We start from the raw sequence: 27,185 nt of genomic DNA on the forward strand, positions 1-27,185 counted from the left end.
TGTGCATGACTAATTTGACCGCGCCAACGGCGTTTTTACATTTGAGGAAAGACCCAGTATAGGAGTACAACAGCGATCGTCTGTCCTTCAATGACAGCAATATTGGGCAATTTTTAATCCTGAGGGCGTTGTTATAAACAAAATCTGTAATCGTTGCAGCCCTGAATTCTGAAAACAGTAGAAGACTCTTCTCCTCAACACTGCCATCTTCTAGTTATTCTCAATTAGGTCGTTGTCATAAGTGCCTTCATCATCATCATTATCGGAATCTTCGTCACCAAGCGGGTCTTCGTCGTCATCGATGTCGACTCACTCGTCAGAAGTTTTGGTTCGCGTTGGGGTCCCTGGACCGTTGGTTGGCCTCCTTGGCCTCCCGGCGGGCCTTGATAAACAGATAGTTGGGCTCGTTGAGGCAGTTGCGGCATCGTTGGGTCCGTGGGTGGTGGTACCCGAACACCTAGGATGACAGTGAATAAAAAATTGCATTAGGAGAGAAACACAACGAGACTGAGACAAAGACAGAACTCCGAATACCAACTATACCAATTATGGCAATCAGCGTGTTTGATTGCTGTTCATTGTAAAGTAAGACGGACACGGCTAAGCTCAAGTTTAGGGGTTGTAATAGTTCACTGGTCCCACTGCACCGTACACCAGTTACCATAATGCTTATTGGGGAAAGTCTGGTTCCCTGACCATTCCCTAATGACTTAGGTAGCGATTGCTGCTCATTGCAAAGACCGCCACAGCTTGAGTATAGTGGTTGTAATAGTTCACTAGTCCCATATTGCACTGTTCACCAGTTTCCATAATGCATATTGTGGTATTAGTCTGGTTACCTGACTATTCCCTGATGACTTAGGTAGCAATTAACCACACTTTTTTTAATTGAAAGCGGGACACATCTACCACTGGGCGAGTAATACGATTACTCAAGTACTCGCGAGTATTTGTGCTACTCGTTATTCTACTGGTGGTTTTTCATCTACTCGAGTACTCATCCTGGCGCGAGTAGAAGCAGGTACTCGCGAATAGCAATTTAGGGTTTAGGGGTCACGGCTTAATACGTCCCCTAGCAGGGAATCACTCCCTCCACCTCTCTCTCCCTGGGATTCCATTCCTCAAAAAAGAATTCAAGTAAATGACCCAAAACGTCGCACAGTAAGGATATCTCAGTGCTGAAGATTGTGGTACGTACGTGACTTGCACGCTATTTGCTTGTAAAAGTTACTTCATGCCATATTAATGTATATATCATTTTTCTGCTTTTATGGGAATTAGGTTAACTACTCGCGAGTAGTCGACTTCTTGTGAGTAATTTCTTTGCAAGTACTTCAAAGATGAAACTGGCCTTGGCCAAAAAAAATCTGAAATTGGACCTTGGGTCCGAGCTGCCACAGCGTCATGCATACAGTGCAGTGCAACGCAGCGCATCAACATGGGACCCAGTGAATTTTTTCAAGTTATAGGTCAGTATTTAACCTTTTCTCCAGCCGGAAAAGGATCTGATCTGTGTTGGCCCTACGTGTTTCTACTGTAGAATCACTCCATTCATGACTGGTAAAAGAGATTAAAACATTATTTTGTGGAAAAATCATTAAATAATCTTTTTGTGGGATCGTTAAAAAATCTGAAATTTCATTGGAAAAGTTTTAAAAATCTGATTTCAGATTAAAATTTGAAAAGTTTCATCTCTGGTACTTGAGTAGAAAAATCCACTACTTACCCACTAAAAAGTTTGCTTTCTGGGTAAATTTCACCTCTCCTAAAGTAGAATTATGGTTTTAGCACAATTATGTGCAAAGTCAAAAAAAAAACTAAAACAATTGAAAACCGATCACGAGGAAGATACACTGCCAACACTCGCCAGTTTTTGCTTAGCATAAATCTCCTACACTCAGCACATGTTCACCAGCCTCACAAAATTAGACTAAAATTTTACTAAAAAGTGTTGGAGTTGACATGTACTTACTTCTACGCACACGTCCTGCCATCGGATGAAGTAGTCATAAGCCTGTTGGTTCTTGCCCAGATCTTCATACATGATACCCGTATTCAGTAGTATCCGACTTGCCAGAACGCTGTACTCCCCGTACGCTTGAAGGCACAGATCAATAGCCTCTAAATAATACTGAAAAATAAAACAAAATCTTTCACAACTGAACGAAGAAAGTGTTGAGTTGAGTCAACAGATTCTAGGCACAAGTACCCCCTCAACAGTTGAAAAAGAAGAGTTGGGGGAGACCACTGTGAGAGACATTGTACAGGGATCAAATGAGAATGTCAATTTAAAAAAAGGTCTGAACATTTATAAAGTGTCTGAAAGATGCATATCTTTCTCTACTAATAATGTCTTAGGCCAAAATAAAAAGGCTCCGGTTTCTGGTCTGCGGGCACGTCGCCATATAGCCATGCACGTCGGCAAAAGTAAAAAAAAATTCAATGTAAGATGATGTCTCAAAACCGCCAAACTCACTGGTTTGACTGGAATCCTGCTGCTGCACAATTTTAACGTCCTTTTAGATGGGGTTACGATCGAGTATAAGCTTTATGTGGCCTCTCTGGACTCCCATATATTTTGCACTAAATTGCGTCGGGCACCATTTGCAGTCATCAGCCGACATTTGAAGAAAAACAATTAAAAAAAAATAAAAAGCCGCATCGCCGCACCACTTTGGGGCAAGCTCCATACCAGAAACCGAAGACTTTTTTTATTGGCCTTAATAACGTCTTTTTTCTCTCAGATTCAATGTCTTTCTGTCTGATCAGACAAAAGTCTGAAAAATCTCATGTCTGATTTGAATGCATTGCATGACGCTCTCATAAGCACTATGGATTTGTGCGCATTCAGAACAAGATCAGTTGTGCGTACTTCGTGCCATGCGCACATGAACCAGTACGCACAGTCTTTTTTTACTATACGCCTGAGGTCAACTATTGTGTTTTCCTTTGTCCCTCTAATATAACACTTTCCCATAGACTTAACACATAACCGTACGATCGAGGACCGGTTTTAACAATAGGCACTGTCGTCCGAGGGTCAAAGGCTCCTTTGTGCTCCTTTTGTTGTCTGTCCTCGAGCGTAATACAATACAAGAGCGCGCACATGATGTGTCATCTGCTGTTCACGCACAAAATCATAAGATAACAGAATATTTGGTTATACCATGGTCAATAGAGGGCAGTGTAAATACGGTTCAAGAAAAACCATAAATTTTAGACAAAGGGAGAAAGTGATCGGCTACCTTCTTTTGTTCTTCGCTCCCACGTTTTTCCAACACACCTTTCGTCATGATAGCGTCGGCTAGGTGACCCACGTCATCGAGCTGAAAGAAAAAAAACCAAGAAATCACACAATTATTCCTCTGAAATCCTAAAGCTCACAGATCATTCGAAAACCCAGCAGAGTTCTGGAAGATTTTGCAGGATTAGGGAAAGTAGAGCTTAAAGATGCATTCCCTTCAGCTTAAAGGTGCATTCCCTACAGCTTAAAGATGCATTCCCAAGAGCTTGAAGATGCATTCCCTAGAGCTTAAAGATGCATTCCCTAGAGCTTGAAGATGCATTCCCTACAGCTTAAAGATGCATTCCCTACAGCTTAAAGATGCATTCCCTACAGCTTAAAGATGCATTCCCAAGAGCTTAAAGATGCTTCTGTGAATCTGTCTTCAATTTTGATTTTTTTTTAAAGTTATAAATCAGGTTTTTTTAATATTGTGCTGTTTTGTGCTGTATATATATGATCCTATACTTTGTTGTAATTTTATGCTTCTACTCCTTTAAACTGTTATGTAACAATTTTTAATTCTTGTAAAGTGTAAACGTGGTTATATCAGCGACTCTTTTGTGGCTGCCTACCTCATGATTTTATATGAATACACCAGAATAATAATAATAATAATAATAATAATTATAATAATTTCTCCACAAAATTCGGATTATTGACAGCCACACAATAATTCTGCTCTCGAAGAGCGGATTATTTGTGCACAAAATGAAAGTCCTTTTTCAGACGGTTGCAGACGCCCAAAGTCGAAATGAAGTAGATTTTTTTTGTCAAAACAAAATATACAAATTGAAAAATCATGGTTTGAAATGCACAGGAAATACATCCTTAACCTGTTCACGCCGGGATTATTTTTGCTGAAAATTTCAATTTTCGAAAAAAAAGGCAAGATATAACAGCCAACTTTTGATATACAGCCAAACAAACACAGATTCGCGAGAGTCATTTCAACAGTATTTGTACGATATTTCTTACCGCAACCTCATATTTTTCAACACTATGGGGTGTGCCCACGGAGCGTAAATTGTACCACAACAGGCCGTGCACATGCAGCGGCCAAGTTCAAGTACAACACACGGTCCACCTCCACAGAGTTCTTGGACTTTGTGTGCGAGTACAAAACAAATGGGGGATTAGCGTGTTAAAACGTCATCTGGAGGCGAGTCGAGGCACGCTTGACGTTTTAACCCGTCAGCCGTGCCTGTGTGTAGAAACAGCCAGATCGTGTTAACACGTACGTCATCCGACACGAAGTGGTTAATCATAATCATTACACAAGGCTTGTTGTCCCACTTGCTTACTGCTTACCTCTTTGAAGATCTCGATTGCACTCTCAATTTGCTGTCTGCCTTCTTCAGTCGCCTCTTCCTCACTTAGCGTGTTATCCGGGCCGCACTCCACCCAAGCCTGCAGATTGAAGGCTAGCTGGATCTTGATTCGTCCCAGTTTGTACTGTGAGACATCAAGTTGCAAGGAACAAATATTTACATATTTATAGTCATGATAAATATGGTTCATATTTAGTAAGGTCAACATTAACAAGCGATGACTTGACTTGACTTATGACTTGTAATTGTCTTGTGATTGCACTTATGACTTGTAATTGTCTTGTGATTGCACTTATGTTTTGACTTGTGATTGACGTGCTATTGACCGTTGATAGACTCGTGATTGGCTCGTGATTGACTTGTGATTGGCTTACAATTAGACTGTGATTGTCTTGTGATTGACTTGTGATTGGCTTATAATTAGACTGCGATTGTCTTGTGATTGACTTGTGATTGGCTTACAATTAGACTGCGATTGTCTTGTGATTGACTTGTGATTGGCTTACAATTAGACTGCGATTGTCTTGTGATTGACTTGTGATTGGCTTACAATTAGACTGCGATTGTCTTGTGATTGACTTGTGATTGGCTTACAATTAGACTGCGATTGTCTTGTGATTGACTTGTGATTGGCTTACAGTAAACGATGATTGTCTTGTGATTGACTTGTGATTGGCTTACAATTAGACTGTGACTGTCTTGTGATTGACTTGTGATTGGCTTACAATTAGACTGTGATTGGCTTGTGATTGGCTTGTGATTGGCTTACATTAGACTGTGACTGTCTTGTGATTGGCTTACAATTAGACTGTGATTGTCTTGTGATTAACTTGTGACTGGCTTACAATTAGACTGTGACTGTCTTGTGATTGACTTGTGATTGGCTTACAATAGACTGTGATTGTCTTGTGATTGGCTTACAATTAGACTGTGATTGTCTTGTGATTAACTTGTGATTGGCTTACAATTAGACTGTGACTGTCTTGTGATTGGCATGTGATTGGCATTGATTGACTGTGAGGACATGTGATACATACAGGGGTGTGGAGGGGAGTGTTGTATACCTTTTTTTTAATTTAGGTTAAGAGGGGAGTAGGGGTCATTATCCCTTCGCCCCTTAAGTCTGAGAATCAATAGTCAGAAAAATACATAAATAAGTTGACTAACCTTGTGTACCGGGCCCTCCAGGGTTTGTCTCAGCGCGATGGACTTCCGTGCAAAGTTGATGACCTGCCGGAGATCATAAAGCTGAGAGGAGTCAACGTACTCATGCAGCTTCAGTTTCTGAAAAGAAAATTGAGAGAAAAATTCAATATCTCAATCTTTAATTCACAAACTTTTCCTTATCCTACAGTTTTTAATAAGGATGCGAGGATTCGAAAAAATTAAAAGTGAAGAACTTTAATAGCCAATTCCATTTCTTGATTTGTAAATGGGACATCAGCAACAAATTTTAAGCAAATTATAGAAATTCCTAATATAAATGTTATAACAAGTTAAAACAAACTGACGTACTCATTAAGGGTATACCCAAATTGGTATCAACAATCTAAATTACTGTATCATGGGAGAGCCTAGAGTTTATAGAATCCGGAGGGCCTGGTTTTCCCCATGCCACGGCTTTCTCAAGGCACTGTCCAACCAAACATGAACTGAGAAGGGTCCTTAATGAAAGCAAAGTCCTGGACTTACCTCATCGTGGACTGTACACGTCAGAGCAAAGAGTTCCACCATTCGTTCCGGTCTGGCTCCCAACTCCTGCTCCAACTCCATGGCCTTCCTCAGCAATGTGATGGCGGCAGTGTGCTCTCCCGATTGATTACTGAAAATCATCAGGTTTTTGTTACATTCTAGACCCACAGCGACAATGTGCTTATTCGATTTTCATTCAAAATAGTTTCAGTTGTTCTATCGTATTGTTCAGTATGATTTATCCTAAACGACTTTATTGAAAATGAAGGCTTCATCTACTAAGGAGGCAAAAGAGAACGCACTCGAAAATTTCTCAAGCCTTAACAATCTCAAACATTACATCCAACAAAGGATTTCACAAGGACATCAGGCAAACATAAAGACTGAAAACTATATCAAGAGGAATGCTCTAAAAAGGGTAGTGAACGACTGATAACTGAAAATGCTGTTGTTGGTTTAGTTATGCAGGGTTTTAAAAAAAACGTACCCTCAAAGCTGTGAAAAAGAGGACGACAGCGTTTAAAAAAATACATGGCAAATATCGATACATATTTAGAGAGGATACGAAAAACTCTTTTACATTGGGTAAATATTTCTTGATTTATGGCCAATTCAAAATAAGTGCCGATTTTTCAATCTGTCCATGGTCTCAATTGTCATTTGTTAGGAATGTAGTGGCTTTGGTTGAGGGTAGTTTTGCTTTCTTTAATGTTTTAATCTTCCTTCACTTATTGTGTTCATTATATATTTTATTTTTTTGCAACAATAATCGTTTATCCTTTTGGAAGTAATGGCAGTCTTGAGAAGAACTGTTTGGTTAACTTCTTAGATGTTTGCTTTGCTGCTCTGTCTCTGCCCTCTACTTGGTAGCCTCTTTCACAGATGCAAGGTTCGGACTGTGTTCTTATTGCGGCAGTCAAAATATCAGTCACCGTGGACAAAATGAAAAAGCGGCACTTTTCAATTGACCTTAACTCTTTAAAAATTCTGATTGGAAAGAGTTTTTCGTTGTTGAAAAGCCAATGGACTATACTCTCTAAATATGAATATTTGCAATGTCTGTTTTAAAAGCTGTGAAAAAGAGGCTTTGAGGGTTCGGGTTATTTGAGACGCCCTGTATCTACTAAAATATATTGATACCAAAATAACTTGGCTGATTAATTAATGAAAACTGTAATCGGAAAAGGATGATTACTTCATTGACAAAATAATTGTGTAATGGTAGGCCTACTGTGGTTCGAGACTTCATACTCCAAATTCAATGTCCAATATTATTTAAAAGTGTTGTGTGGATTTGCGAGGTCTTGTGATGGACTCAAACTACAACACTGTTTATTACAAACTACAACACTGTGTTACAACACTCTCAAACACTCACACAACTCTAGATATCTGCTCATAGCGCATGGCCAGGACTTCTTTAGAAGTATCCTCACTCGCCACCAGTTTCTCCAGATTCTTTCCGTAGTTGTTGCCCATCGCCTTCTGCCATCCCAGACCGTCACCCTGGCAAAAGAAAACAAACATAAAAACTCAGATATTACTCATGACATTAATAGTTGTATCGTTTGTAACCAGTTTGCGCCGGGATTATTTTGACAAGAATGGAACGAGGTGCGGGATTATTTTTAAACTCGACCTCAAGCTAGTCGGGTTGAAGCCGTCACCCTCGGGCAGCACTCTCACATTTCCGGTCTTACTCGCTGCGAAGCGAGTCGCTGACAGATATATTCTTCTGGCCTTGCTCGTTGCGTGTTTATCCGTTATCCGTTCCGAATACGCAAAACCTGTGCGTGTATACACTGCCTCCAGTGAGCAGATAAATTGAGCAATTGCTAAAATATGGCTGAACATCATTAGATTTCTGGTAAGTTGGAAATTGAAGTTTGAGTCCCACTCCAGTAAATTTCTTCATTCAGCGAAATATTGATTGCAATATTTGTGTTTTATGGACTGCTAGCTCACCTCTCGCCAGTACTTGAGGAGCAGTGTGCTGTAATCTTCGTTGTACAATTTGTCAAAGACATCCCAGTTGGTCAAGAAAGCCGTCAAGCGCTGCTTGTCTTTCAGTTTAAGTAGGTGAATCGGCAGTTCCTATTACAAACCACAGAAAAATTCATCAAATAAACTAAAGTGGGTTTTTGAATTACATCCCATAAACAAACAAAAAATGGAGTTGGCGACTTGAGATAACTTGGTAGAGTGCTTCTAGATGAATCCAGGCATGCGATCGCTGTGTACACACACAAGATCCCCTTCAAATGCGACAACATTTTTGAACGTTATTGTGCAAAGTTGCTGTCCAATGATGGATTAATCTGAACAGTAGCTAGACAATGCTTTCGCCATTGAAGGGGGCCTTCATGATAGAATTGACAGCATGCCCAGAATGGTGTATTTGGCGTTCCTACTCCAGAAAATGTGGTTGTTCAAGAGCATGACGAATAAAAAAATACCAAACCACCGTTAAAAATGTATACAAAAATACCATTTACTTGAAAATGACTTCACACCAGGTGCCATAGGATGCTTTAGACTGTCATTTACCAACATCCTGTAAGGTATTTCGTAAAAACGTGGTTTTATTTTTCGATGCTTGCAAATGTTGTAATTTCCCTTTAATTAGGCACCAGAATTACATCTAGACTTCCCAAGTCCAGACTTAATATAACTCACATCTTCTTATGAAGGTTTTGTGCTTAAATGTTTCTCATTACGATTTAATAATAAGAAGAAATGATTTACTTCAATTTTGCGTTCGACATGGTCCGACTCGTTGAAGAAATCAGCCAGTTTCTTGTGCCACCACATCTGGTCCGAGACCGGGGACTTGCTTTCTCTTGAAAAGTACCTGGACATGTGCAAGAAGGAAAAAAACGATCTTTGAGGTTGATTTGAGGTTGTAAAATTGTGGCAATTAGTACAATTGAAACTATAGTGCATCCACAAAAGTTGTCTTTAGCGAAGTGCATATTAAATATACCAAATATTTGAATATTCAATTATCAACTAAATACCCAAATAGCACTTTTCTGCCTGAAATGACATAACGAATTTTGCTCATGAATATGGAAATTCACATTAGCATAAACACAAAAAAGACACCAAAATGACCATAAAACTGGCAAAACAAAACTTAAAACTTGGGTTAAATGAGACAGAAAGGTGCTGTTGCACTTGCTCTTGTTTGTGGACAAACACTGAGCTGTTTCGACCGTTTTAGCAACAACGGAGTTTCATCCAAGTCGAATGTACATGTACATGAGTATTCTAAAGATGATGGTCTAAGTGTCGATTCATTGTAAAAAAGAAAAGTCCCAAAGTGGGGTGTTGAACGGAAAAAATGGAAAAAAAGTGGGAAATTTTTTTTTTTTTTTTAAAACAAGAGCTGTTTCGGTGTGTAGACCGAAAAAGCTTATTACATTACATGGGCCCTTTAGGCCCAAAAAAAAGTTGTGGCTTTTTTTTTTTTCTTACTTTTTTTTCTTCAAATGTCGGCTGATGACTGCAAATGGTGCCCGACTAAATGTAGTGCAAAATGTATGGGAGCCCAGAGAGGCCACATAAAGCTTATACTCGATCGTAACCCCATCTAAAAACGTGTTCAAATTGTGCAGCAGCAGGATTCCAGTCAAACCAGTGAGTTTGGCAATTTTGATGCATCATCTAACATTGAATTTTGCCAACGCGTATGGCTACGGCGACGCACACGCAGACCAGAAACCGGAACCTTTTTTTTGGCCTTAACTTGATGAGTGCTTTTCAAAATCACATATTTCATCAAGTCCAAGTTGGGAATATCGAATACTAAATTATTGGAAACTGCACACCCCCAGTTGTCTTGAAGTCGACTTTCCAAAGAAGATAGAACCTTACTTCTTGCGGACAGCTTTGCTTAGTGCCCGGTGGTAGAAGTCCAGCCTTCCCTCCCCGCTCTCTCCAAACGGTCGCAGGAAAGGTTTGAGAGCTCGGAAGACCACCGCCCATTTGGCCGCCGCTAGAGGCCCGACATCTTCGTTTTTCTTCTCTGCGCCTTTATCTGTGAAACAAAATATCAAGTTGGGTTCAGTGTGTCCTAGTGCTGTAGTGGGGTCCAAGTCACAAGTCTGTTCGCGAGTCCAGTCATGCACGGCCCTTTGACGACAGCCATCGTGACTCTGGGCCACATATTCCTACCTCCATTATCTGACTAAGGGGCAAGGCTATGAACAAGTTCAGGTAAGGATTTGGGTTAACCATAGTTCGACTAATTTCACTAGTCGACTATTTGGAAACGGACCACGTCAGGGCATGGTTCCGTCCCCACTAACCGGGCGCATCATAATGCACAGCAGATGGCCAGGATCCAGACTCGGAAGTTTTGCGATGACGTTTTGACCAGCGTTTGACTAGAGGCGTTCACCATTGTTTTTTAGTGAGCAGGCTTTATATAAAACAGTTGTTTGGACAGACGCCCTTTTGTATTTTTTTTAAATAGCATTTTTTTAAATAGCATGCTATTCTTTAAAAATAGCAACCTATTTTACCTCTATTTTACCTCTATTTTTTAAAAAGATATTTTTTCACTATTCTATTTTTTCGCTATTTTTGGAGGTAGCGAAATACAATGGAAAAAAATAGATTTTTAAAAAATGTATTTTCAATATATTTTTTTTCTATTTTATTTCGACCTTATCACAAAACAAATCAACCACAGTTTGACTAATGGTCGTCACCTAAACTTGCTCTATGACGCCAATTGAGTGAAGACAAAACACGCTAGTTTTTTTAATTAACCCTACAAACCTTCCCAGACATTTCAAATTCCATCAAGCGGTTTGGAGGATTTTGTGGGATTAAGGAAGGTAAGGACCTGCCATTATTACTTTCCACAAGGCTTGAGTTCAAAGAAAGTGCAATTGGTTTCCTACAGAGTGGGTAATTTTGTGTGATTTAATGTAGGATTCAGGCACAATCCTATAAAAAAGCTAATGACTTTAGGAATATTAGGGTCACTGAAGGAGGAGGCAGGAAATTCTACCTTTGCCCGTCTCCGAGTCTTTCTCCTGAGGCAGGAGGTTGTCTTCGTCTCCAAGGATCTTCAGAAGTTCTGTCTCGAGAAGCCCGGTTGCCGAGGTCTCTAGCAGACACAGGGTTGCCGATAGCAACATGCCGCCGTTCTCTTGCTCAAAGCGTGTGAACACTTGCTCCAGCAGTCTGCAAGCCAAAACGGTCTTGTTAGATCGAAGACCAAAGTGTTTCATGCAATTTTATTCTCCGAACATAACAGTTTCTGGCAGTGACTTCCTTTTTTTTTTACTTAGAGGAAGCAGTCATTGTACTGATAAATCATATCCGTGAGGCGTTCTGGAACAACGACATGGAACTGGGCACGGGCCGTAGTGGAGAAAAATACAAAAACCTGAATGGGGTGATTTTTTTTCAATTTTCAAATTATTTGATATTTGTAATCTTTGATATGACTACTTTTAAAGAAAAAATATAAAAATCGTGGAATAAAGGTGTTTTCAGGAAAAACAACTGGCATCATTTATTCTCACAACTACAAAACTCAAACTTTAAAGGCCTTTTTCACAGTATTTTACTTTTTTGATCAGATTTGATAAAAGCGAACTTCAAACAGCCATAACTTTTCAACGGAATGTCTGATTAAAGTGCAACAAACAGTTTTGTATGGAGAATTTTATTCTCTTCCCAAATACCCTCAAAGCCTCATTTCGACCTCTGCCCAAATCTGTCAAAGTTTTGCCAGAATGCAACATATGATGAACTCCTCTGTAATACTTTTAATATCGAACAAGCAAGCAAAACAAACAATATTAGTTACTCACTCAAGCAGCCCATCGGCCATGTTGTTGATTTTGTCAGTCAGACGATCGAAGAGTCCAAACACACGGAGTTCCTCGCAAGCCACGGCCAGCCACAGAGGATTCTGAGAAGACTCCTTAGCCAAGAGACTCTCCATCTGTGCGGCATCCAGACGTTTGTTGTACGTCCCTAACAGCTCCGTGACAATCTCCTGTGAGAGGAGAGAAAAGGATTTTTTTTTCGACGTATGTTCAATTTTGGGAGGTAATCCAATCATATTTGGGTAAAATTTCCATCCGAGGATGATTACCCCCAAAATATTCCTGAAGCCCATCGCCTTTTTGAAAAATGATGCATATGCTCCATTGCAAAGTACAGCGCTCTTATAGGGCCCAAAATCTGAATCATCACAGAAATACAAGGTTACGGTCCTGTGCAAGGCCTCCACCTTTCTTTTTTACAAAACCCTCAAGTTCATAGCTCACGAAATGATCTTATACTAAAGAATTTGAAGGCATGCAAATCTTAATTTGGCTGGCGCAGGCAATTTTGGACTGATTTACTAGTCTGCATCCGTTAGCTACCTGACTGTTGATCAGCACAGTTCATGGAATAAAGAGACTTCAAATTATGTCTAATGTCTCCTATCGTCCGAGCTTATCCCTGGGCTTATCTAATCACAAGGTACCTGACTGTATGATTAGCCCGAATCATGCAATAAAAATACTTCAAATGAGGTCTAGTACCCTACCTTCCTGGCTTCCATATCCAGCGGTGTGACGACGACCTCCTTTGGTTTATTAGAACGTTCCACGAGGGACTTGTGGGGCGGAGTGTCGTTGATCATGGCCAGGATCACTCGCACCTGGGGTGCCAGTTTCCGTGGCAACCAGCTGAGCAGAGTGGAGGACTTGTCGTCATCAAACTATAAAACGGGAGCGACAAAATTCAAGGTGAGTTATAATTTTGTTTTCATTGTAAATTTTGTGTTTCAAATTTTATGCATAAGCTCAATTTGAAGAAGTTAGAGAAAACACAACTCACAAAAAAAATGCAATCCAAATGTTGATTTTGTTGGACTCGATTCATCAAAAGCATCGTAACTGTGTATACCTAACACATGTAGATGTTGAGACGCAAAACACACTTTTAAAAATGATTTCTTCTGTCAATGAAATATTTAAATAATTTTTTTAAATAATTATTTTAGATTATTCCGCCCTTTTGTTCACTGAAAAGAACATTACTTGAAATGCATAGTGCAACTTAGGTCATATTTTACCAGAAGGTCTGTATTGTAGCGCGACAGACCGCTGCCACCATTTAGCGAAATAACCCGAGTTCGTTTGGCCGAAATATACCGCCGACTTCCAATGTAGTAGCTCACAAATCAGATGGGGGGAGGGGATAATTAAATAATAGACAAGGACAAAGGAATTATATTGGACACTGACAAGTGGGTTTCATGTGCCGTGATAAAAGATATATGATTTATTCAATACTCAGTAGGCCTGTAATTAAGGGGGGGGGTGCATATGTGAATTAATGTGCCTCTTATTTGCTATGTGGGGGCCTCCTGTGGGGGGGGGGGCTTATTGCGCACCGCGCCTCCTATAACAAAGGGGTTGCAGCCGCTTGTAACGAGCGCCTCTAATGCACCCGGCTCTCCTCTGTGCTCTGGCCGCGACTGCTCATGCAGCTTCCAGTGAATCCTAGTTAGATCCAGTCAGCCTCCAGTAGCTCGCTGTGATCCCAATCCCAGTGAGGGACCAGCGGTACCCAGATCGTGAGTCAGCCTCCCGATCCTGTCCAGATGGGCTTGTGTAGCCCAGATCCTGAGTAAGCCTCCTGTAGCTCCTGTGAATCCTGGTTAGATCCAGTCAGCCTCCACTAGCTCGCTGTGATCCCAATCCCAGTGAGGGACCAGCGGTACCCAGATCGTGAGTCAGCCTCCCAATCCTGTCCAGATGGGCTTGTGTAGCCCAGATCCTGAGTAAGCCTCCTGTAGCTCCTGTGAATCCTAGTTAGATCCAGTCAGCCTCCAGTAGCTCGCTGTGATCCCGATCCCAGTGAGGGACCAGCGGTACCCAGATCGTGAGTCAGCCTCCCGATCCTGTCCCGATGGACATGCGTAGCCCAGATCCTGAGTAAGCCTCCTGTAGCTCCTCCTCGCGCCGTGCACGACTGGAGTCCCGCTTCCGCAGTTCAGCTAACCAGCTATACTCACCAAGTCAAGTTTCCCGGCGAGTCCCACCAGAGAGAGAAGAGCGAGCGCGCGCGATACGCTCGGCTTTTATAGCCGCGCCGCGGACGTAGCAGAGAGTCCTACATTGCGGACGTGGAAGAACCACGACTGTGCTGCGCGCCTAGCGCGCGGTGATAGCGCCCTCTTTTGAAGCCTCTTTACAGCGCAGAGCTGATTTCGCTACAGTATTGTGAGATTGAGGAAAAACGAAATATTTTCTCTTAATTTTTTTTCCGTAATGTATTTTGTACAAACCTGATTGAGGGCATCAATGCATATAATGACGGGTCTATTTTACCAGAAGGTCTGTATTGTGAGATTGAGGAAAAACGAAATATTTTCCTTTAATGTTTTTTTTCCATAATGTTTTTTGTACAAACCTGATTGAGGGCATCAATGCATATAATGACGGGTCTAGTCTTCGGGTTACTGAGAACGCTGCAGACCAACTGACATGCTGCTTCCAGATTCTTTGGCATTGTTGCTTCCTGTCAAAAAGAAAAGAGAATGTCTTTTTTTTTTAGTTGCAAAGGCGGAAAGAAAGTGTTTGCAGTTTGATCAAGAACCACAGATTGCAATGGTTAAACTGGTGAATTCCAAGCATACTGTGCGGCTTCCGAGTAGTTTTGGGTTTTCTCCAAGATCTTCAACAAATTATTTTATTTTCATCTGAAGAAAGACACTTGTTGAATCATCAAACAGCTTGCTTGAAACTTGGACCGAATTTTTAAAAAGGGAAATTAAGTCACATTTTTTTCACACCAAAACTTACTGACTCTATATTAGAATGGAATTTTTTTCTGACATTAAAGTGAAAGTGCTGGGTTTTTTTTTTGGTGGAATAATTGTGTATCTACTTACATTAACTTGATTCAATTCTATCAGGAGTCTTTTCAGACACTTCTCCAAGTCCGTGGAACCTGGCACGGCGCCAACAAAATGGTAGAAGACGTGCCAACCCTGCCCACCGCCACTGCGGTCAAAATTTCAAAAGTAAAATTGCTATAAATACAGCACTGAAGCTTAGATCAGTACAATTTTACAACTCCAGGGTACAAGCACACCCTTAATGGTAAAAAATTGAGAAAGTGCACCCATATTGAAGGACCACTGGACGCCATCTTGCCTTGTGCACGCTACATCCATTATATAACCAATGAATAGTGTGTGGGAACCAGTGTGGTGTCCTTCACACGTACTGCTCGATCTTCTTCAGGGAACCAGTAAAGTGTCCTTCACATGCACACTCATTACCATGCATAGCCCCCTCTGCTGTTAGCGCACTACCAACTCCGTACTCACCCAGGTATCTTCATATTCATAGCCATGGTCTGCGCCACGTCGGCCGTGCGGGCCATGATGGACGACTTGCCTGTGCCTGCTCCGCCAGTGATCATCAAGGTCTTGTCTTGACCCAGGTCAACGACGTACTCCTCTATCTTCTCCAAGATGGCATTGCGGCCCAGAACGGAGGCGCCACGAATCTTCAGGAAAGACTGAAGTCAACCATTTCAAATCACAAAGGTTCAGTTTGAGTCAAGCTGTCAGATCTGAAGTAGAGGTTTCCAATCTTGTGAAGCTGCAGAACAAACTTCTGCAGTGATCCAGTTTATTGTTGATGTATCCTAACGTGGTGCGGCACCTAACGTGGCGCACTTTGATTATTCGCCTCTAGTGCCATTCTAGAGTAAAATTTCATCAAGCTCTAAACATTTCCCATTCATTAATCTTGAGTTTACCTACCATTACAAAGTTAACATAGAAATTATATTTTGGCATAATTTTTCTGATATTGTGCACAATGAACCCTTTTAAAATGCACCCAAAAAAGCAACTTGTTCGCAGACTAACTTCTAGTTGTGTATGTGAATGGAAATAATAATGGATTATCAGAATTTTCCAACTTTAAAGAAATTACTACATGTTGACTTGGGATTTTCTAAGATTTGCTCAAGTGTGCCACGTTAGGGAACACTCGGCCAATTTTCTGTCCAATTTCCGAACGAAACGTGTTTGAATTTCAGACCAAATTTCATGACACTGAGATATTGTTCACATTGTTTACGGAAATTATACGTCCCTTACCTCATGAGCTTCCTTAGCTTGATGATAGGGATCTTGGCTGGCATCCACCAACGGGTACTGGGCTTCAATACGGCGCTTGAAGAAGGAAAAGACCTATCCACAGAATAAAAGCAAGGAAAGATCCACTGATTGGGCTTTAGACTTTTGAAATCATTCAAATCAACATTCGGGTGCTATGGAAAAGACAATACAACAAAATTTAAGGTTTAAATAAGACAGAAATGATTCTACAAAGGAATTTAACCGTTTTAATGTATCATTCTGATAACTTAAAAGGTTTGTTTTTAAATGCAGAGCTACAAACCTCTTTGGAGAAAAATTCGTCCAAGCCACTGAACTCGGCTTTACCATCCTCATCGATTCCAGCAAACTCGCAGTCGTACCACTCCACTCGATCACGCTGGAAAAAAACAAAAAGAACAAAAAACACTGATCAAGCCTAAGCACAGAAAGGCAAACTGCACTATGGAGAGTACAATGTTCAGCATTTCTGCCACAATTGAGAAATAACATCCTATTTAGAGACAGGTCTAACAAGCATTTGCCAAAACAGTTTACACCAAAAAAATAATCCTGCACTTACAGTCACGATTCTGTGCTACCAGCACTAGCAACAAAATTCTGTGCAACCCTGTAAGCACAGAATCCTTAGTTACGGGATGTACTCATGCGCAAAATCCGCAATTTCATGCTAACCCCTGAAATACGCTAACCGTAATTTTCGGCAACACTTAGCGGGCATTTTTCGCTAACGGTAACCAGAGCCATGAAATTGGGCCTGTATAATCGGGCATATAACTGTCCCCTAAATATGTTCCCCGCACCTACCAGTTTGCCTTTCAGCATCTGTTTGAGCATGTCCAGCTTGTGAGGGGCGATGGGGTTAGGGTCCACGAAGTCCTTCTCGTACTCCTCCGGGAGGTTCTTCAGAAACGAGGAATTCCGGATCATGAACAGAGCTGAAAGGTGGAAAGCACGACAAATTAAACGTCAGAATTATGCACCAACTGGGCTTTTCTTATATTGGGTATCTTAAATATGGCTAAGGACTATTCTTGAGAAGTAGTCAGTTGATGATGAGAGATTGTGATTTTGTTGTAGTAAAGTAGCAAAGTCTGTCGCGGGACAATATGGCCCATCAGGCCGGCGTTTATCTCCAGTTTCAGTAGCATGAAATGCATGAGAATATTTCCACTCCCCTTGGATGGGATGCTAGTCCATCGCAGGTTACTCCCCAGCTAAAGCCAAAAAATAAATACTTCTGCTTCCCATTACATGGCATTTGAAAATAGGGTAGGAAGGCTTCTGCGTGTAGTCAAGGGTAAAAGGTACAAATTGATGGTTTTAGGTGTTATTTTCTCATTTTTCCAATAAAAAAAATTAGGGTAGGGGCTGTCAGAATAGGGTAGGTAGGGAAACCGGAAGCATTTTTTTGTTGACCTAATGCCAGTACCCATTTATACTCCTGGGTGGAGGGAGGCAAGTGGGGGCAAAGTGGCTTGCCCAGGGACACACGATATGGCCAGCAGCTGGATTTGAACCCCTGACCCTCTGATCATGAGTCATGAACCCTGACCACTATGCCTCACTCCCCGATCTTGTAGATTACAGGCCAAATCCGCCCGAATTTGAGTGCCGAGTGACGAGCCAGTTAAGTGCTGGAAAGCTACCTACAGCTACGAAAGCCACATTAGACTGGGCTTGGTCCAGTAATTATACAAGTTTTCTACAGGCAACTTGGAGGCAACCAAATGTACTACAATTTAAGTGAACCCCCAGAAAGAACAGAGTTCATTAAACAATACAGGGATTTAATATTTGTCTGTTTCGTTATTTTTATTTTTTTAAGATTACCCGGAACAAGCTGCCTTTATAGACCAATCCAGGCACAACGTCACTTCTAGCACGAAGGCCCTCTTCAATGGCGAAAGCATTGTGCTAGCTGCCATTGAAGGGGGCCTCGTGTGGCGCAACCTTGAGATTAAAGTGTGAGTCACCAGTGACAGAGGCTCGCCAAAATTAATTCTGTGAGACGTAAAAAAAAATCAGAAAGCTAGCAGACTTCCAAAAATGTGAAGGAATTACAGTTGGGATTGTCGATGCGGTATGCACCGTGCAGTATTTCCATTTCGGTGACCGACAGTCCCGGTATCCAGCGGTATTCCCTGGCTAACGACTCGGGCACGTCGTAAGGGGTTGGGATCCAACCGCAACGCTCACTGTAAAATGGGAAATTTGGTGAGTATTTAATCACGGGCAAAAATGGACCCTCTCCTTCCAACTAAAAAAAAAAGTTGAACTTGCGCGATCCTCCTGGCATGGTGGCAGTATTTATACAGTAAGTTAGTAAGCACACTTTTCAGTATACCTAACCAAAATCAACAATGACCTCATTGGACCCTAGATGACCTTTGACCTCAAATGTCTGAAGTCCCCCACCCAAATCCATGGTTTGGTTGAGAGTGAAGTCTGATTTTTTTTTTATATGACGTCACTTTTCAGTTAACCTAACCAGAATGAACAATGACCTCAGTGGACACCTAGATGACCTTTGACCTCAAATGTCTTAAGTCATCTGAAGTCCCCTACCCAAAAATTATTGTCACCAAGTTTGGTTGAGATTGAAGTCTGACTTTTTATATGACAGCACTAAACAGTTAACCTAACCAAACTGGAACACACATACGGACGGACGGACGGACAGAAGGAATACACTATCGTAATAACCCCCTTTGTGGCTTGCAAGGGGATAAAAATTACTTTTTTGTATGAGAGAATAATAATTGAGATAAAACTTGGATATTTTCATACCTTGTGAGATTGAGGAAAAAAGGCATGACGTTGTCTTGGTAACAACGATCGATTTCTCCAAGGCAAAGACGCAATGTCTCCTCGGTGGATGTGTCTTTGGGAACTCCCTGTCAAAAAGTAATAAATTTTGAATGTAAAAAATGTGGATATGTGGGGGATTTTTTAAACCATGGATTTGTCTCTGGGTTTGGTTCATATTGCATTTGATGTTCTATGGGTCGAAATAGGCAAAGTAAAAAAAAAATTCAAAAAAATCAGAGAACTTTAACATAAAGCATGAGCCTGGGATGGAGCCATGGTTTTAAAAACACCCACAAGTCTGTTGAAAATTGAGATAGAATGCAGATTATGTCTAGTACATTTCAATCTGATTGCACTGATTGTTGTGTCAACCTATGCAGGAGTCAGATATGTCGGAAATGTTGTCGGCAATTACAGTGTTATGAAAGGAAGTGTCATATCCTTGACATAGCCAATTAACCATGATATCTAATTAACGATTCAGAGAAACGATCCCAAGCTCCTAGTCTGTAATCTCCTTGACCATTACTAGATGATGGATGTATCAGATTTGAAAAATACATTCTCTTACACACAGTGGATGTGAAACTGTGTTATATGCAAATACTTTCTTTGCAATTTCCATCAGAAAATAACACAATTACAACCTGTAAATTGTTGCAACAATGGAAATATTTAAGGGTTAAAAGTATCACTCGTCTCTTTTCCTTGTGCACAACAAATGTGAAATTATGTTGATTGCAAATAAATGTTTTCAAATCCACCAGAAATTGTAATTAAAACTTGGTAATTCTCGCATATTTGTGCATTGAATGCCGATGCAAGTCACAAAAATTACTATCAGCGATAAACTGAAATCGTGCAATTCAGGTCGATAGTATCTGACTTGTTGTCAGAGAGCCTGTGGTTGCCAGGCAACTAATAAATGCGTATACACGGTTGCCAAGGTTGCCAAGGTCAAACACACGTGCGAAATAGTAAACAATGGGATCTGCCTGTGGGCAAAGAAGTCGTTCAAAATGCATGCTTTCTGTTCAAGCAATGACAACTGTGCCAAAACCATAGAGCTATATTAAATTACTAGAGCACTAACTCGATGGGCGCATCCATGTTGTGCACAAACCTATGGAAAACTCGAAATTTTGTACGGCTTTTGTACGGCTATTTGCATCTGCGTTTGTATTCCATGCCGGTGCGTCATCGAAGCCGATACGCCCAAAACCGAAACGTACAATCAGCAAATGAGCGTTTCATTTTGCTCTACGCAAACAGCGCAATGTGTGCGCGTCCCTGGGCCTTCCGCTGCAGATGCTTTTCGCCGTGACGTTTTTTGAACCGTCATGACGCGCTGAAGTTGTCTACGTTTGTTCTACTTGCGCGTTGCATGTAGAGTACACTTTTAAAATTCAATCCATCTATTTTGATTGTGTTCTACGAACACGCACGTAAATTCAAAATGTCTGCGCCCAGAGCGGCTTCAAAGCGTCTCCGCGCGCAAGAATGAAGAGTTAGCGCTCTAGTAATTTAATATAGCTCTATGACCAAAACTAACAACTTCAATGGTTTGGGGATTGTATAATACCGTGATGGTAAATTGAACAGGGAATGTGAGAACTATTTCAGGCATTTATGTAATTGCCAAAATGGGGAATTACATGTGTTCAAACCAGTGCTACTTAAAGTTGTAGTCATTAGGAACATTTTTGGGTAACAGACTGTAAAGAGTATTTAACTGATATCACCAAAGTGAACCTTTAAAGGTATAGTCCATCATTTGTAATTTGTGCATTTTGTTTGTTTGAAGCAGCAAACGTTGTAAAAATCTAAAGAAGAGCGATATAAACAACTAAGCTGATGATGTTTCAGCTCAGCTTCAGCGGTATTTTTCAAGAAAAACAACATTCTAGGATCTCATTTCAAATCAAAAAATGCTGAATCATGTTTTGAATTGGGCCTGAATTCACTGTCCGAGACACGTTCGCACTGAGCTGAATGCTATGGTGTTCTAAAGACGCCAAATCTGCGTCGCGTCATGCTTTCACGTCGTGCCGTCGCGTCGTACCTTTGCATCGTGCCATCGCATCGTGCCGTCGCCCGTCGCGTCGTGCCGTCGCGTCGTGCCGTCGCGTCGTGCCATCGCCTCTTAAATTACCATTTCTAAGCACGTACACTGCATGAGGAAGCGACGCACCTTCACACGTCGCGTCGTGCCGTCGTGCCGTCGTGCGTCGCGTTGTGCTGTCGTGCGTCGCGTCATGCCGTCGCCCGTCGCCCATCACATCGTGCCGTCGCCTGTTACCTCGGCGCTTCTAAGTAGACTGCTTGAAGAGGCGACGCACACATTGCCCGTCGCGTCGTGCAGTCGCCTGTTACCTCGGCGCTTCTAAGTAGACTGCTTGAAGAGGCGACGCACACATTGCCCGTCGCGTCGTGCCGTCGCCCGTCGCGTCGTGCCGTCGCGTCGTACCGTCGCGTCGTGCCGTCGCCCGTCGCGTCGTGCCGTTGCATTTCTATATCTTTCTTGACAATAGGTGGCGTGCTGTTTCGATTGTCTTATTCTAATTAATGATGGAGAACGTCTTGAACTCCCTTGGCCTTGGCCATCTATTGGAAGCGTTTGAAGACAACAATGTAAAGCCTTGTTTGCCGCAGTTTAAAGTGTTTCTTGTGCACACTAGGTATTGAATAAAGTGGGTTATATTCACGTCTTTAAACTTGTACTTTTCTAAGAAAACTTACGCTTACTTTGACACGACGCGACGGCACGACGCGATGGGCGACGGCACGACGTGACGGGCGACGGCACGACGCGACGGGCAATGTGTGCGTCGCCTCTTCAAGCAGTCTACTTAGAAGCGCCGAGGTAACAGGCGACGGCACGACACGACGGGCGACGGCACGACGCGACGCACGACGGCACGACGCGACGCACGACGGCACACGCGACGTCTGATGGTGCGTCGCTTCCTCATGCGGTGTACGTGCTTAGAAATGGTAATTTAAGAGGCGACGGCACGACGCGAGGGCGACGGCACGACGCGACACCACAGGCGACGGCACGAATTATAGAGGGCGCGCGCGCGCGTGTGCGTCATGTCAATGCTTGCGGCACTTCGCCGGAAAAAAAAAAAGAACAACTCATGGAAATTTCCAACGGTGCGGAAAGACGCACCGTTGGAAAGGCCTTCTTTCATTGATTTCTTCAAAACGACAGCATGCCAGAAAGAATAATTTCACAGAGAGTTTAGTCCCCTTGTTATCTTTCAACCAAGTATGTTTTTCAATAATAATTACGTCAGTCACTTTTTGGATTGTTCCAATGATGGACTGTAGCTTTAATGCTGCAATTACTTATGATACCATTGCATAGAAAACACAAGTTCTTTTAATTAAATCAGTTAGCAAACTGCATCAATAACCTATCAACAAATGAAAACGTAATCACAACAAAAAAAGTGGGAAGAGTTATTTTTAAGAATTGGGAAATTCTCATCTGGTGCTTGTTTGATTTGACAAGAGATGGTCACGGACTGCTTGATTTTGGAAAGAATTTCAGAACAATGTTGCGGTGAATTGCTAAAATCTAAAATCTATTCAATAAAATGGTTTTGTTTAATGCATGTATTCTGTGCACAAAAGTGCAAATTCAAACTAAAGGGTATTAAACTCAGACGCTGAAAATAAAGATTCTGACTGAAAAAAATACCTACATAAATAAAAAATGTATTTTTCTTTCTTCGCTTTCCCTTTGCAAATTTATGAACACTCTATGGTTAATCGCACCGTCTTTTAAGAGGGCGCACTTACTTACAAAAGGGAAAATAGAGGAGTGCAACATCAAGTCCACACAGAAATGCACTGTTTCATTAAGGGAATAAATGTGTGCTCGAGAGGTTTTAATCACTCTGTTTAAGACCGCTTAGAGTCTGGGTGCTGATAACTACCCGAGCCGGAGGCGAGGGTAATTATCAGCACCCAGACTCTAAGCGGTCTTAAACATAGTGATTTATACCGACCGAGCACATATTCATTCCCATTCATAAATACCTTTTCGGGCAAAAAAAATATAATATTTTGGTCAAAGAAATCCCGATTTTGTTCAACAAGTTCACTTCATGCTTTTTGAAACATCCCTCTAGCTAAATAATGGAGTGTTCAGCTGGCGATTAAGATGTAAACAACCCTTTCATGGAGATTGACGCGCCTGTGGCACGTTCTGTACGATGTCGCGCAGAACGCACCTGGGGCGTTGCGTTTTGAATTTAGAACTATAAAATTCTGACTCACTGGTAGTGTTGCGCATGCCTACGTGAGGACTGTGAACGTTCAACCAATAAAACGGTAAGAGGCACTGGATTTTTAGGAGTCCACATTTTATGTGACACTGGAAAAGTGTTTAAGACCAGCTAGCCATTTCTTTACCATCCGTTTAAGACCGGCCACGTGACGGGCTCTCGACCAATAGGAATGGCTAAACTGTCTGAGGTTATTTATGAATTCTTTATTAAAACTAGAATGGCGAAGCTGCCATGGCTCGCTGTCGAAGGCGGGAAGGGAGGCTGAAGGTAGGGTTGGGGGATGGCCATGATGGGGATCAGGATTCTCGTTGATGTGCCAGGGTGCCAGATTCTCGTTGATGTTTTTTCCCCATAGGCTCGCATCTACTACACAACTCGCCAAAAACAGCAAACGTCTCTGAAGGAATAGAGAGCAAAAGAGATTGTACAAACTTACCCATCGCAGGTCACACTCTACCAGATGCAATCGTCTACTCTCGCACCACTGTCTCAAGTCAGGAAAAACCTGGGGGGGGGAAAGATAAGAAGCATGAAATCCATCACTAGCAAAATTACTCAATGTTCAGTGATGAAACACTTTAATTATCATTTTTTGGGGGTAATCGGATAGTTTTTATAGGACACCACCCTTTTTTACTTGTTCCGTTCAAAACTGACTTTTGCAAATGACTGTCAAATTGTCCAAAATGACTTTTGTAGCCACAAGCAGTCTTTTTAAAATAGATTAACTCTGGTCTTTTTGTGATTTTGTAAAAGGTGACTTTATGTTTTAGAATTAGAGACGTGCAAGTCACAGCAGTTCAGATTAACGGTTGGATTAACTCACCTCTTTGACAAGTATTTCTCTCTCTGCGTGGAAATCCTTGAACGTGGAGGACACAAAGACGCGAATCGTCTTCCATCCCGACCGCTTAATGACCAGGTTCTCTTTGGATGCTCCTCTCTCCAGCGTCTTGCCCACGTGGTCCCACGTCTGCTGGACCATGTACTTGTAGTCCGGGGGCCCCGAGGGGACATTCATGGATTTGGAGCCGCCACAACCCATGGCGACGCAATAATTTCAAGATTGTCGAACGGGGCGCAGGTTTTTTTATTGACCAGTTAATCCTGGGGGAGATTCGAAAAAAAAGTAAAACATAAGAGATTTAATTGGCAAGACAATGACTTGGAAGGAAACTAGGACATAATAGATTGAAGAATTAAGGGGAAAACTACCTCTGAACACATTCCTTCAATACAGGATATGGTGCGTTATGACTTATGGCACATGAAAAAAAATATATAATAGGCCTAGGTCCTAGCTTCTCCTAGAACTATGGTGCTCCTTGTAACTAAGAGGAGCGTGGAGCGCCATAGTTCTAGGGGAAGGTCCTAGCATCATCCTTTTTCACCACCTGCTTCCATTTTTTTTTTTTTTTTTAAATCATACATTTGCGATATATTTTGCCGATATAGGCCTATAAAGCTAGGCCTGCGCCATGGGCGGATCCAGGAATTTTCGCAGGGGGGGGGGGGGTTTCATCGGCAAAAAAATCTGGAAATGTACACAGGTTTTTTTTCTCCAGACACTTGGCTTTCGTAAAATCAAAAACTGGGGGGGGGGGGGGGGGGGCTTGTACCATATTTCAATAGGGGGCGCTGTTCAAATTCGACGATTTTTAACACTAGATTACAGAATGGTGCACCGTATTTTAAAAAGGCAGACATTTACCATTATAATTTTGTTTGGGTGTCACAGTAAGGGGGGGGGTTGACTTATTTTTTCAGGAATTTGTATGAAAAAAAAAAATATTTGACGGGGGTTTTGACCCCCAAAACCCCCCTCTGGATCTGCGCCTGTGCGCCTATTTTCAATGTAGGCCTATTGTCTTTTTTTATTGGTTTCCAACAAAATTGTAGCTAGGCCCTATGTCATGACGTCAAAAGGGTATGGCTCCATTGGGCACAATTTTGTATTTATCAGCAAAACAGTCGAGAAAATGGAAAAATCCATCAGCCTTCAAGCTTGTAAAATTCGCCATCTTGGGGGAAAAAAACAAGAAAAGGGATCACCTCCAATTTTTTTTTTTTTAATTCCAGACGAGAAACTATTCATTTTTGTTTTAGGCCTAGGCCTACTAGTACTAGCTTAAAGGGAAAATACAACATTTGCAAACATCAAAAAATTAAACTACCAAATCATTTTGAAATACCTTGCTGGACTGTTAGTGAAGGACAGTGTAAAGCATCCTGTAAAATCATGGCACCTGGTATACTGTCATTTTCAAGAAAAGTGGTATTTTTGTATCAATTTCCAACGCTGATCGGCCGATCAGCGTTGGAAACAACTGGCTTTTTTTTCAAATACTGGCCCCAATTGACCACCGTACTTGTTTGCAATCGATTACAAACCTATGAACGGGTACGAGCCAACTAGACTGGTTCCCTGACCTTACAATTCCCCAATGTATGTAAACTGCTCTGTTTCATCTTATATGGAGTCAGGGAACCAGACTACATGAAAATGATTGTTTTTCTTGGTTTTTATAGCATTTTCGAACCCAAACCCTCAAAAAAGTCAGTGTAACTATATTTGCTATATATTTCCAACCCCCCAATTCCATCCATTTCTGAAAATTACAGCAAAAGCAAATGATGTATATTCCCTTTAACATGATTAGGCCTAAACTCAACTGATTTTATTTCTGTTTAACATTTAGGCCTAAAGTAACTGATAAAAAAAGTGATAGCGATACTGATAGCGAATACAATTGGCGATTTGGCGTGAGGATATTCAAATCTACCTCTAAGAACATTGCAGCAATGAATATTAACAAATTTCTGGTGAACTGTAGTCTGTAGTTGAGAACGATTCTTCCTCTATGCTCCAAAGTCCAATATCCCAATTATTTACACCACGTTTCGCTTTCAGAAGCCGGCCATGTCGATAGTCAATCACAAAATGTACGATTATTTCTCTTTTCACTGCTCTAAATCACTCCAAATACAAACATGCAAATGCTAAATACAATGTACTTACCAAACAGGTTATTTTTATTGCATCATTATACGCCTCATTGACACTCAAAGAAGGGATTTTTTAGGGTCTTTTGGGCCGCTCTCTTTTCTCAAAGCGGATAAATCCTCGTGTGCTGTTTGCAAATTTGTTACCCCGACTTCAATACAGCTGATCTAGCGCTTGCAGTAACCATGGTAACGGCCTCCTGGCACCAGCCTAACAGCGTTTTTTCGTTGCCTTGGTGCAGTGTGAATGAACTACCCGTATTGAGCGTACGTATACCGCGTGCCTTGCTCTTAATTGATTGTATGCGACAAGTGTCAACATTACAACCTACATGGCAATTAACAAAAGACCCTAAATATAAGGTAAAACGACTGCAAACAGTTTATCAGGTTCTTTCTCCTCACCGTATTTTTTGTTTATTTTGGAAATTACATTTTTTTTCAACTAATAATGTAGTAAATCCCACGATGGGGGACAACTTGAACTTGGTGTTGTCAGCTTGCGCTGAATCAACGGTGTGGGATGTGAATCCCGGGTCAGGGAGCAGTAGGCCTTGTCCAAAAATATAACACGCCAACTCTTCGTTGTAACTTGCTGTCTCGGTTTA

At 41.5% G+C, this 27,185-nt stretch overlaps 1 pseudogene; it reads right to left on the reverse strand.

Annotated features, from left to right (window-relative positions):
• Positions 1–52: 52 nt before the first annotated feature.
• LOC119743370 lies at positions 53–26,687 on the reverse strand (annotated as a pseudogene).
• Between the last annotated feature and the right edge of the window lie 498 nt (positions 26,688–27,185).

Source organism: Patiria miniata, unplaced genomic scaffold, assembly GCF_015706575.1.
Source record: "Patiria miniata isolate m_02_andy unplaced genomic scaffold, ASM1570657v1 HiC_scaffold_6, whole genome shotgun sequence".
NCBI classification, from domain to species: Eukaryota; Metazoa; Echinodermata; class Asteroidea; order Valvatida; family Asterinidae; genus Patiria; species Patiria miniata.